Source organism: Amaranthus tricolor, chromosome 8, assembly GCF_026212465.1.
Source record: "Amaranthus tricolor cultivar Red isolate AtriRed21 chromosome 8, ASM2621246v1, whole genome shotgun sequence".
NCBI classification, from domain to species: Eukaryota; Viridiplantae; Streptophyta; class Magnoliopsida; order Caryophyllales; family Amaranthaceae; genus Amaranthus; species Amaranthus tricolor.
Window position 1 is genome coordinate 14,480,544 of NC_080054.1, and position 14,060 is coordinate 14,494,603.

Sequence of the window (14,060 nt, forward strand, 5' to 3'; positions counted from 1 at the left end):
ACCAGCTAGACCTCCCCCATGCGTTTCATGGATCAACAAACTTCGAATCGGACACTTAGGAATGCATAATCTATTTCCCTTAAAAAGAAAACCATCGTGTAAGGAAAATAAATCATAGACTCCATCAACACATTTCTTCAAAATGGTCTTAAAATCTTCATCTTCTTTGTAGTACTCTTTGATCAACTCAAACCCAAGAATCTTGGCTTCAACAACACCAAGTAAATTATGCCTTCTAGATAAGGCATCCGCAACAACATTTGCTTTTCCACTCTTATATTTGGATGAAAAGTTAAATGTTTGAAGAAATTTTACCCATTTTGCATGCCTTGAATTCAACTTCTTTTGCCCATGAATAACCTCAAGGACTCATGATCAGAATGAAGTATGAACGGTTGTGGCCTCAAATAATGTGACCAATGATCTAGAGCTCTTACCATTGCATAGAACTCTTTATCATAGGTAGAATAATTCAGCTTGCCTTGACTCAACTTCTCACTAAAGTAAGCAATTGGACGCCCCTCTTGAATCAACACGGCACCAATTCCTTTCCCACTTGCATCACACTCAACTTCAAATGGCTTTGAAAAATCTGGAAGTGCTAGGATAGGTGTGTTGCACATCTTTTCTTTGATTTCTTCAAACGCCTTTTGAGCTTGAGGAGTCCATTCAAACGAACCTTTCTTTGTGCACTCGGTTATGGGAGCCATGAGAGTACTAAAATTCCGAATGAACTCCCTGTAAAAGGAAGCTAGCCCATGGAAAGAACGGACCTTCGTGAGTGTTTTAGGACTAGGCCAGGATTAAATTGCTTCAACCTTGCTTGGATCAACTTTCACGCCGTCTCCTGAAACTATGTAACCAAGAAAAGTGACCTCATATAACATAAAATCACATTTTTCAATTTTTCCATACAATTTTTGCTTTCTCAAAACAGCAAAAACTTGAAACAAATGTTCCAAATGTTCATCCTTATCTCGACTGTAAACAAGGATATCATCAAGGTACACCACCACGAACTTGCCAAGGAAAGGCCTCAACACCTCGTTCATCAATCTCATGAAAGTGCTAGGTGCGTTAGTAAGCCCAAATGGCATCACGAGCCACTCGTACAACCCATGCTTCGTTTTGAAAGTTGTCTTCCATTCATCCCTTTCTCTCATTCGAATTTGGTGGTAACCACTTCTCAAATCAACTTTTGAGAACACCTTCGAACCACGTAACTCATCAAGCATGTCATCAAGTCTAGAAATTGGAAACCTGTACTTGCTAGTAATATTGTTAACAGCTCTACTATCAATGCACATACGCCAAGTACCATCTTTTTTTGGAACCAAAAGAGCAGGAACAGCACACGGACTCATAGACTCTCGCACATAACCCATGCCCATCAACTCTTCTATTTGACGTTGTAACTCCTTAGTTTCTAAAGGGTTACATCTATAGGCAGGTTTATTTGGTAAAGGTGCGCCTGGAATAAGATCAATTTGATTCTCAATTCCTCTCAAGGGTGGTAACCCAATAGGTAATTCATCTGGAAAGACATCCTCAAAATCCTTAATCAATTGTGCCAACTTGGGATTTTGACTCACAAATTTTTCATGAATTTCTTTTGAATACAACAAAAACAACTCTTCCTCACCATCAACTTCCCTCTCAAATTCTTTAAAAGACAACAAGGAAATTTCTTTGGATGGTTTTTGTGAAAACTGTGGGGGTGGTAAAGGGTGTAGTCTTTTTTGTTTCCCTTGGTGAGTTATAGTGTATGTATTATGGTATCCATTATGAAATGATTTTCTATCCGTTTGCCATGGCCTACCAAGCAGAATATGACAAGCATCCATTGACACAACATCACACAATTAACTATCATGATAAGAACTAATAGAAAAACTAACCATGCATTGTTTTCTAACCCCCGTACTAGAATTTGAATCTAACCAACTCAACTTGTAAGGACGTGGATGGTTAGTGGTGGTAAGACCAAGTTTAGACACTAAAGTCTTTGACACAATATTAGCCTCACTACCCCCATCAATAATTAAGTCACATACCTCCCCACCAACTTTACATTTGGTGATGAAAATGTGTTCCCTTTGTGGTGCCAAGGGCTCCTCCACATGTGCTTGCAAATCCCTCCTAACAACCAGATTGGTTTTGTCCTCCATCTCCGGAAAGCAATGATCTTCTTCCCCATCCTCTTCATTGGGATTCTCGGTCTCCTTTTCTTCTGTTTCAAAATCCTCCCAATTAATGTTTTGCGTGGCCATAAGCTTAACCTCTTGCATGGTTAAAGCTCTTGAGTTAGGACAATCCTTCTTAAAATGTCCCCTTCCTCCACACTTGTAACGCACAATGTCACTTAGCTTGAAATCCTTCTTGTCCTTCTTAGGTGGGTCATTGGGCTTGTTAAAGAAAGAACCATCCTTCAAAGAGAAAGGTGGTTTACGTACCACTGGAGGAGTGGTAGTTGGTTTCTTCTTCTTCCTTTTTGCATCAAACTTGGTCACAAGTTTACAAGCTTTCACAAAAGTAAGGTTAGTGTAACCTTCAAGCTTGTCTTGCAACTCTTAATCCAACCCAGCTACAAAACGCCCCATTTTGAGCTCTTCATTTTCAGTTACTTCACACACAATGGCAAGCCTATCAAACTCTTTGATGTAGTCTTCCATTGAATCGCCATTTTTTTGTAAAGTGCTCCACTTCACATATTGGCTTTGCTTATAATTGTGATGAATGAAACGGTCTCTCATCCGTTTTCTCAACTTGTTCCAAGTTGATATGGGAGCTTTACCTCTAAGGGTACGTGCCCTTTGTTCCCCTTGCAACCAACTGTCACCATAGCCCTTCAGTTTCACCTTGGCTATCTTATATTTCTGCACTTCTTCTTGAATATCCTTGTACTCAAAGTACCTTTCCAATGATTTCTCCTACTCCAGGTACTTCTATGGATCAAGTGACCCATCAAAGGAAGAGACGTCTACTTTGAGACTCCTATCCTCCCTCCTAGGTGGAGGTTCTTCGTCTTGATCTCTCCTATCTTGCTCGTTCAAGAGTCTTGCCATTAAGGCAGCAAGATTCCCTTGTAGATTGGCATTAGTCTCGGCCAACCTTTCTTGACTAGCAATGGATCGAATGAGAGCTTCCAAAGCTACCCTCAAATCTTGATTCTCTCCCATAGTGTGTAGGTATTCGACCCCTTAGGAAGTATTTAGAGAAACTCCCCCTACCTGGCGCACCAAATGATGTGTAAACAAGATGGAAAACTTGTTCACAATAAGTATAAATTAAGGGGTCCTTGGGTTTTGTTTAATTTAAGAAAAATGTTCAAATCAAGATAGTTAAGGGGAACTCTCACCCTAAACTTGAGGATATAACAAGGAGGAACACTCACTCACTTGTTTGGGTGTAGCTTAGATTAGGGAACTCTCACCAAATCGTCAACTACAAGCTTTAGTTTTAGGAACTCTCACTAAAACTCTAACTCTTCAAATTTGGAACACTCAAATTTGGACAATTAAAATTGACTAAACACAAGTCAAGTTCAATAAACAAAACACACGTTTTTTGGCAAATTTCTGGATGATTTCATTCAGGTTTAGCATGCTATTTATAGCATCCAATAATTACATCAACAACTTGCCTAATTAATAGCAACAAAACAAAAATAAAATGATGAATATAAAAAGGTGATTAAAGGGCTTCATAACTGTCCACTTTAATCCCCAATACACTCCAAATAAAACTAATTAAATCAAGCTTAAAACTAGGGAAGAAACGGCCAGCAATTAAACTCTTCACATGGCTCCTTCAAGTGTGCAAAGTAACGTCCAAAACAGCCCATTCATTTGTGCCTTGTAACGTCCCATTTACTCCTCCATTTAAGCTTCTTTATTATTGCATTTTACTCCTACAATAACTCCTAGTAACCCCCACTTAAAGAGGTTAATATTCAGCCACAAATACTCCTTAAAACATGCTAATTAATCAGCCCAATTGATGCTCTTCAATGGCTTGCAATCAAGCCTTGTAACCGCCACCCTTTAATTTATGCTTTCAACAAAGTACTTAGTTATACTTAGCAAAGTACAACCACTTGATGAGTTATTTTGACCGTGCATACTAAGATCATAATAGGACTTGGACAAAATTAATTCCCTTGCGTTGGATTGGATTTGGACATCCTGTACATTCGTACCTTGACCATCTTGGTCAACACGCTTAAAAAACCTTAAAAAAGCAACTTAGCACGTAATTTCAAGCATAAGACTATTGTTTTCAATTCTAACCATTTCAACACAACAATATATGCCAAATAGTGTTGTGTGCTAAGTTTCATGCAAAACAAACCAAGTTTGAATTACTTTATGCGAAAAGGTGCCAAAAAAGCTTAAAAAAAACCTTGAAAACGCAACTTAGCACGTAATTTCAAGCATAAGACTATTGTTTTCAATTCAAACCATTTCAATAAATAATATATACCAAACAGTATTGTATGCTCCCTAAGGATATCAACACTATCTACCTTTGATACATTGCCACACTTGACACATGGGTAATAAAAACTAACTCCCACCGTCCTAACTTGATGTTCAACGGCAATACTACAAATCTTTAATACGCCATCAATAAATTCTGAATGCTTCCATACATCCAAGAACAATCTTTTGTCATCCTAAGTGTGATTAATTAATTCAAAATAAAATTAATAATCATAAATCAAAATATATACTTAACCCTAATCAAACCTATAACTAAGTAATTAATCCTAATTAAACCTAATAATATTAATATATATATTCTAATAACAACATTTATTTAACCCAGCCCTATGTATATATATATATATAATAATAACAACATTCATTCAACTAACTCTAGCTAATTATTTCTAAAAATAATACAACCCAAAATAAACCGTAATTATACAAACTAATAATAAAACAACTAAATTCATAAATAAAATCACATTAATAATTACAAACACATAAAAATATCAAAAACAAAACTTGATATATAATTAGAAATTACCTTGGTATTTAGATGATAATGTTAGTGCTCTACAATGGAGCTATGTAACCTTCAATGGGAAAACACAAACAAAATCAGTACACAGCCATACTAAGCTCTAAAATACAATGATGTTTGAAGAAGTTAAATGTTAAAAAAATTATAATGATATATTACCTTAACAAATACTAAACCCTAAAAATGCCTTTTCGTGGGTTAGGTTGTAGAAGACAACAACAAAAAGTTTGAAGAAGAATGAAGAACAATTTTGTGCGTGGATTTTTATGAAGAAGAACCAATTCGTGGGTATTTAAGAAGATACAAGAACGATAAAACAGTAGCAATTCGTGGGTTTTTAAGAAGAAACAAGAAAAAAGAAGGATGAAGAAGAAAAGAAGCAAGAAATGTAGTGGGTTTTTGTAGACAGCAGCAGTGTGAAGATTGGTGTCGTGGGTTTTTGCAGCTTGAAGAAGAAGAAGCAGTTTGAAGAAAGTTTGAAGAATAAAACAGTAGCATATGAGTATCATATTCATGAAGACTAGTAATATGAGGCGCGTTTTTTTTAAAAAAAATACAAATTAACTTTTATGCTGCAGTTCTATGAAAACTACAACATATAAGGTATTTTTTAATTTTTTAAATACAAAAATTACCTCATATGCTGCGGTTTTCAAAGAACCGCAGCATATAAGGTCACTTTTTTTCCCTCGTTTTTTCATGCCATTCAATGCTGCGTTAAGAAAAAACAACAGCAAATGTCACGCAGTAGAAAAGATTTTTTCCATTAGTGAAAGACTTATGTTGTGTTGAGTTTATGATTTTGACTTGTATTGAATGAGTTCTGTGCGTGCTAGAGTAATCGAAAAGTCATGTTGAATGGGTGAGAGAGTTTACTTTGGTATTTAGTTGGTATGTCAAAGTAGTTAAGGGGACTTAGAAGGTGTTCTCTTCAACTTATTTTTTTGACTTATTACTTATTCTTATTGGAATCAGATCAGATCAGACCAGATCAGATCAGATCAGATCAGATCAGAACTATTCAGATCAGATCAGAAAGTTTCAGATCAGACCAGACCAGATCAGACCAGATCAGACCAGACCAGATCAGATCAGATCAGATCAGATCAGACCATACCATTATTATTATTATTATTATTATTATTATTATTATTATTATTATTATTATTATTATTATTATTATTATTACTACTATTATTACTATTATTATTATTATTATTATTATTATTATTATTATTATTATTATTATTATTATTATTATTATTATTATATTAATATTATTATTATTATTATTATTATTATTATTATTATTATTATTATTATTATATTATTATTATTATTATTATTATTATTATTATTATTATATTAGTATTATTATTATTATTATTATTATTATTATTATTATTATTATATAATAATAATAATAATAATAATAATAATAATAATAATAATAATAATAATAATAAATGCAACGAAAAATTGATATGTCATGTAGGTTGACTTTAACAACTACCTAATATCTATCTAATAGTAAATACTTGGCCTTTACCTGTTGCATTAGCTTCTAGCCATTAATATCTATCTAATTTTTTCCTATTGCATTTAAGTTCCATTAGTAAATACTTGGGCTTTGCCATTGCATATAACTACATAAACATTATCAAACAAACAAAGCAACTGATATAAAATCAAGTATCGTGGGCTTTGCCATTGCCATTTGCTAGTGTGTTCTGCCACGTTATTCTTATCTATCTAACTGTAAGAATTTCTCCTTTTCACATGTTATGTATATGATCTTCCAAGTTTGCTTAATATGTTTTTTCATGAATTCTAACAAACTTCTACTTGTTTTATATAACTACATTAATATTTCAATGTACATGATTTATTAGTTTGTGTTTTTTTAAAAAAAATAAAATTAGTCTAGCTCAATTTGTGTTTGTGGTGAGCAAAGTATATGGCTCTGAAAGAGAGACTCTCATGGAGTGAGCAAGATACTAAAAAATTCTTGGAGATTTGTATCGAATTAAAAGCAGGATCAAGTGGACGCAAAACAAATTGGGCCAAAATTGTTCAAGGTTTAAATGTAGCAACCGGAAAAAATTTTAATGATAAACAACCTAGAAATAAGTATGATGACTTGAAAGCACAATTTAAAATATGGAATGAGATATTAGATATCATATGCCTCAGTTTCGTGTTGGTCCACCTCCTACAGGGATGCTTGAACATTTTAATTACAGACACTCATCCTTGCGTACGACAATTGAGAGATGCTTTGGAGTGCTAAAAAATCAATGGAAGATATTGAAAAATATGCCTAGTATGGAGATCAAATATTAGTTGGCTATTATGGTGTCAACATTTACGCTTCATAATTTAATTCGCCTGCATCAATTAGGTATCCAAATATCAAGTGGGGTTAACATTGAACCAAGAAGTGATACCAACATGTTTAACACAGAGCGCAAGAATGAAATGGATAGAATCCAACTAAATATAGCCAACGATATTTGGGCATCAATCCAAAGAGAAGCAGAAACATCGTAGTTTTTGATGTTTAATTTGTAGCATGTAATGTATGTATATTATTATTAGATGGAGAAACTATGTAGTATGTAATATTAATAATAAGACATAATAGTAATAATAATAATAATAATAATAATAACAACAACAACAACAACAACAACAACAACAACAACAACAACAACAACAACAACAATAATAATAATAATTTAACTACTACTATTAATAACAAACTCAATGAAACCAAATCAAATCAGATCAGATCAGACCAGACCAGATCAGATCAGACCAGATCAGATCAGACCAGACCAGATCAGATCAGACCAGATCAGATCAGATCAGAAAGATTCAGATCAGATCAGACTGAATCAGACCAGATCAGACCAGATCAGATCAGATCAGATCAGACCTTAGTAATTCAGACCTTATCCAATCAGATCAGACGAAGAGAACAGGGCCTTATTAGTTCTATTCCTAAATATATAGGTGCCCATTTCATAAGAGGAAGGTAGAACTTTAATTCGGTGATTTTTTGTGAGTTTTTGATCTTGCAGTGACGCTTACATGTACGTACACGCAGTAATTTACTATCATATTCATTGTTTCAAAGTATTATCAATATTCGTGATTATACAGGGGAAATGAGTGAAAATCCTGAAGTGTATGATATTCTTTTGTCTACGTGTAGTTTCTTTTTAGTTAAGTTGGTTATGTCTTGAGTTTGAGGCACATGTCTTCCTTTGTATAAGTTATTTCTCGTTCTTCCTTCACACCCAAGCGTTTATATTGGAATCACGATCCATGCTTAGCATGTCGACCGAAGACTAGGCGATGATCATTCCGCCGTGATATTTTGTTACATGGTCGATGATGCCTCTTTTCTATTATGTTTTATTGATCGTTGCTTTCTTTTAGTGCGTCAAATTTTAGGGCAGATGCTGCTAAAATCCCGCAGAAACTTGTTTGGAGTTTTCTAATTCCTTTAATTAAATCATTCAAACTTTAACCTTTTTCTTTCTTTATTCATTTTAAATATTTTATTTTATGTTTTTTGATGTCGCACCCGAATTTCCTCCATTCTCTTGCTGTTTTCGTTACGTATAAAAGGGTCGGAAATTCAGAGGTGTTACAGATAGGGGTGTTTATTATCGGGTGCCCGGCGTTTGCGAGTACCCGTTTAATCGGGTATCTATTTTAACGGCCCTATCCCGGCCCAATTTATCCGAGTATCCGAATTTCGGGTACCCGAATAAGCAAGTCGGGATGCCGGGTACCCGATTTTATTTGTGGCATAGTTATTTCTCGACATTTTTCGTTGGAACGGTTTCTAGCTTACGTTAAATGTTTAGACTTCCAAGAAAGACTAATACTTCTCCATCTGTTGGATAAGAATATAATGTTTAATGGGAGATGAAGATTGGAATACTGGATGATGAGCAGTACCTAGAATTTTGTACTTTTTACTTCTCCATCATATATAAGTAAACAAGATGATAGTCTCTCTCTTGAAATAAGAGTTTGGCCAACAATTTCCCATTCATCATGGCTAAAAATTTAAAAAGAAAAGACAAAATACATATAAAAACAAAATTTTCTCTTTTAAAAGCGAGTCATCGGGTACCACTAAGAATTATTTTCGGTCCATGACCCAACTCGGTCAAGACGGATCGGGTACCCGAAAAATCGGATATTCAGATCAAATATGATCTGGTATCCGATATTGAGCACCCTTACTTATAGTGAGACATAAAGAATTACTTCTAAATATTCCGAAGTATTGTAGAACACAAGTATTGCGAGGTAATCTCAATAACTGCAGAATAATTATGATGTTTTCATTTGTTCTCATCTTTATTGATGCTGATAAATCTTATTTCCATTCAATATCCCTAATGATTTTATTGGTTTTACGTTTTAGGTTTTAGGTTTAGCAGTTTGTATTTTCGTAAATTGTTCAATTCTCCAACTATTCTTTGGTATTCAGTCTTGCAAATTTTTTTTTTTTCTCCTACATTATAAATTTGTGCTATTCAATTTCATGTTTTGTCATACATGAAAATTTCACAGTTTTTGAGGTATTCATTCTTGCACATTGTTTAATTTCATGCTGAAAATTTTTCATAGTTTCTTGCATTGTTGTTGTTTGTGTGTTTTACCGGTTTCTTTTAAGTATTATGTCTAATGGCTTCATTGAATTATCTTGATGTTTTTCATAAACTATAATCTCTCCCTGTGGCTTGAAATTTTCTGTGATTGGTGTAAACTCTATGAATTTGCCAATAACATGTTAGTGAAATTAAACACTCCCTCTATTTTTCAATTATTTTTTCTAATCTTATCTTATCTTATTTATTATGAATGCATTCTACTTTGTGTGTTTCATCTTATGAATTAATTAGGGATTGAATTAGTCTTAAACAAATGTATATTTAATTAATTAAGATAATATATGTTGAATATTTTTATATGGTTGACATTATTAGTTCTAAAACAAAGATTTTATATAATTATTACTACTTTATCCATTTTCTTACTTTGTTAGAAAAGAATTATGAGATATTGTTTTGTTATTCTTACTTAATACTTATAATATCAAGTACACATAAAAATAATTGAATTTAATTTTGTAAATACAATTTTTCGAAATACAATTTCTTTTAGTTTTTTGATGATTTAGATAATATACATTTTTGTGTAGATTCTGGAAACTATATTTTTTTTATTGAATTATAGAACTCTCGATATATTGATATATGAACAAAATACTTATTTTAGTGCTTGAACAAAGCATCGCTATAGCAAGGTTTATAATCACTAGTAGAAAATGAGTCACAATTAGCGAGTAGTGATGCCCAGGCCAAAAGCATCACAAAAACTTAGGACGAAGACAAGTGTCACAAAAGGATAAAGGGGATATTATAAGTGGCACAAAAAAAGCCTAATGCCTAATTAAAAAAGCGTCACATCATGAAAATAGTGGCGTAATAAAGTGTCTCAAAAACACAAATAGTGACTGAAAAAAGCATCACAAACTGAAATACAATTGGCGCTAAAAATCAAAAGTTGACTTGGAAAAGCATCACCAATGTAATTAGTGATGTAGAAAAAGTGTCGTCTTAAATACAAATAGCGACAGCTCAAAAGCATCACAATTCGTGAAAATAGTGACGCTATAAAGTGTCAATAAAAAGCCACATTGAAAATAGAGACAATTTTTGAAGCGTCATTTTCGTAAATTGCTACGCTTTTAAGTGTCTTAAAATGTGAAAATAAGCGTAACAAAATGCCTTTTGTTGTAGTGCTGGGTCAAATGGTTTCTCTTCCTTGTTCTTTTAGAAGTCTTAGGCATTTGTTAAACATGATATTTTGGATGCTCTGAATGATTTCTTCTCGAATAATATTTTCTTTCCCCCTATCAACATAACTGTTATTACTCTTGTTTCTAAGGTTGTTAATGCTTCTCATGTCAAAGAGCTCATGCCTATTTCATGATGTACAGTGGTTTACAAAATTATTGCTCCTTACTGCTAGGCTTCAAAGGGGGGTTTGTAATATTGTGGATATGACTCAGTTTGGTTTCGTCTTGGCTGACAAATCATTGATAATGCACGCTAGGCTTCTGGGCTCATTAAAGGGTATAATTGGGCTTCCATTTGTTCTAGGTGCATGCTCAAGGTTGATATGTCTAAGTCCTATGACTCCATTGAGTATTCGTTCTTAGAGAGTGTTATGAGTGAGCTTGGCTTTTCCTCCTTGTTTATTTCTTGGACTATGAGGTGCATTTCTTCTATCTCCTACTCCATGTTGATTAATGGTATCCCTATAAGCCTTTCATTGCTAAGAAAGGCTTACGACAAGGAGGTCCTATGTCTCCTTTTTAGTTTGCCCTTGCTTTGGAATACTTTTCTCGATCCTTGAAGAAATTGAAGTGGGGATATTAAGTATCATCCAAATTGTAAAAATTATGGTATTGTGGAGCTTATGTTTGCTGATGATTTGCTATTTTTTACTTAGCCTCACCCTTACTCTTTAGGCATGTTTATGGATTTGATTAAAATAATTGCTAAGGTTTCAGGGCTGCACATTAATAGTACTAAAAGTGCTATTTATCTTGCTGATGTTTAGGGGGATAATGAGGCTAGGATCCTTGATGTTATTTGTGTTGATAAAGGGATCTCCCTTTTCGATATTTAGGACTACCTCTGTCTGCTATAAGGCTTACATTCCAGGATTGTAAGAGTTTGGTGGATAAAAACACTACTAGGGTGAAGCATTTGACTAGTAGGAAACTCTTCATGGCTGGTAGGGTTCAGTTAGTTAACAATATCATTTAGGGTATGTACACTTATTGGGCTCAAGTGTTTGTGTTACCTCGATGAATTATTCATATGGTTGAGCAAGTGTGCAATGAGTTCATTTGGTCCTTGGATAGTCAGAAGGTGTCCAAACCCAAGGTTGCTTGGAAATATGTTTGGTTGCCTAGAGTCTTTGGAGGGTTAAATATTTGTAATTTGCAAGTGTAGAATGAGGTTGCTAGTTTTAAGAGCTTGTTGGCTCTTGCTTCCAAGAACGATAGGTTGTGTATCAAATGGGTCAATGACTATTATATGAAGGGAGTAAATATTACGCATTTTTATATACTTAGTACTTCTTCCTAGATGTTAGCTCATATTATTGAGAGTAGAAAGCTTGTGGCTAATTGGTACGTGCTAAACAAATAGGTGGTGAATGGCAGTGTATTATCAAGCGTGCTTATAAGGATAGGATTGCTAATTATTCTAAGCCTGACTGGAGCTTTTTGTGGTGTAACAACAAGGCCTCTCCTAGAAATGTTATGTTTGTGGCAGATTCTTCTACGAAAGATAGGCTTGCCAAATGGGGGATCACTTGTGATGTTAGATGTGTTGTATGACAGCTTGATATGGATGACCGAGACCATCTTTTTCATGGGTGTAGTTTCACTCGGGAGGTATATCTGTATATATGTCATCATATTCTCTTCACTTAGGCTTCTTCTTTTGAGAATAAGGTGCTTTTGATGAGCAACATGACTTGGCTTCAAACGAATGCTAAACTGTTTGAAGGAAAGGACTTTTCGACTTGGCATGTGGTTAATAAAGTCTTTTTTTGTTGCTTCTAGGATTAAGGATGATAGAAAAGCTAGCCTCATTGTAAAGCTTGGCTCTTTTTTTGGTGTTGTTTGGTTTCTTTGTTGGTGTAGCTTGTTTGCCTCCGTTTCGTATTTAGGGAGGTGTTTTTTTCCTTTTATAGCCTAGGTTGTACCTTTTAATTGCCAAAACTAAAAGTTTTCATATTGTCTTCAATTTAAGTTTATGAATGACTTAAATGTCACTATCAAATCTTTACGATGTTCTATATTTGGTGCTCATCACTATTAATAAGTCTTTCATTGTTATACACAAAGAAAGTTTTATTGTAACATCGTATTAATAGTATATTTTACTTTATATTATACTTCCTCTATTTCATTTCAAATATCTCATTTGTTTTATGCAAGTTTGTCAATGCACTAATTCAATATTTAATAGCAATAATTTTGTATAATTAAAAATTATCAAAACTAGATATTAATAAACTTTATGTTGAGACGAATCGCACAAAATCTCATTTAACTATGTTTTAATGCGTGAATTAGAATAAAATACAAATTAAGAGTAATTAATGAAAAGAAACAAAAGGGAGATTACTAATAAATTTACGGCCCATTTGGTTAGTGATATTAAATGGTGATAATAAGAATAATTTATAGCGTAAAATTTAATCAAAAGTTTCATATCATTCCAAATGATAATGCATCATAAACCAACTTTGGGTTGTTACAAGAAAATATGGACTCCGCCATTAAAGTTCTTTTAATATTGATGCATCATGCATGTATTAATGTTTGTTTTTTGTTTTCTAGAATAATTTTAATCCTCTTTAATATGGTTGCTTCCGTCTAATTTAGGGCAATTATCCAATTTAGTTTTTGCACTCTACATAGTAATGCACTAATTTAATCTTAAAATTTCTATTCCGCATAATAAAAAATTATAAAAAAATTGTTATTGTTAAAATTTACATTGAGACAAATCAAACAAGATTACACTTAAGTATAGTTGGACATTTAGATTAAAAATAAAATATAAATCAAGAGCAATAATAAATAGTGTAAAAATTCAAATAAGACATTTGCTCTGAATTGAAAGTAGTAACATTTAATTTACTTTTCAAATATTTAAAAATATTGAAATTTAAGATTTAATAACGTAAAATCATTTTACAAAATTTTTTTAAAATAGATGTTGTTATCATTCTTCATGAGCACGTACATTAAAAATTTGGTCGATATAATTACTTTTTCACCTATTCTTGAGGCTTAACGTTATTTTTACGGTGCCAACATTATTTTCTTCGAAAAACAAATATAGCGGTTTTCCTTATCGGTCACCTAGTTCAAATATTTGGTCAAAATGAGTATTACTTATTGGTATATTCTAGAC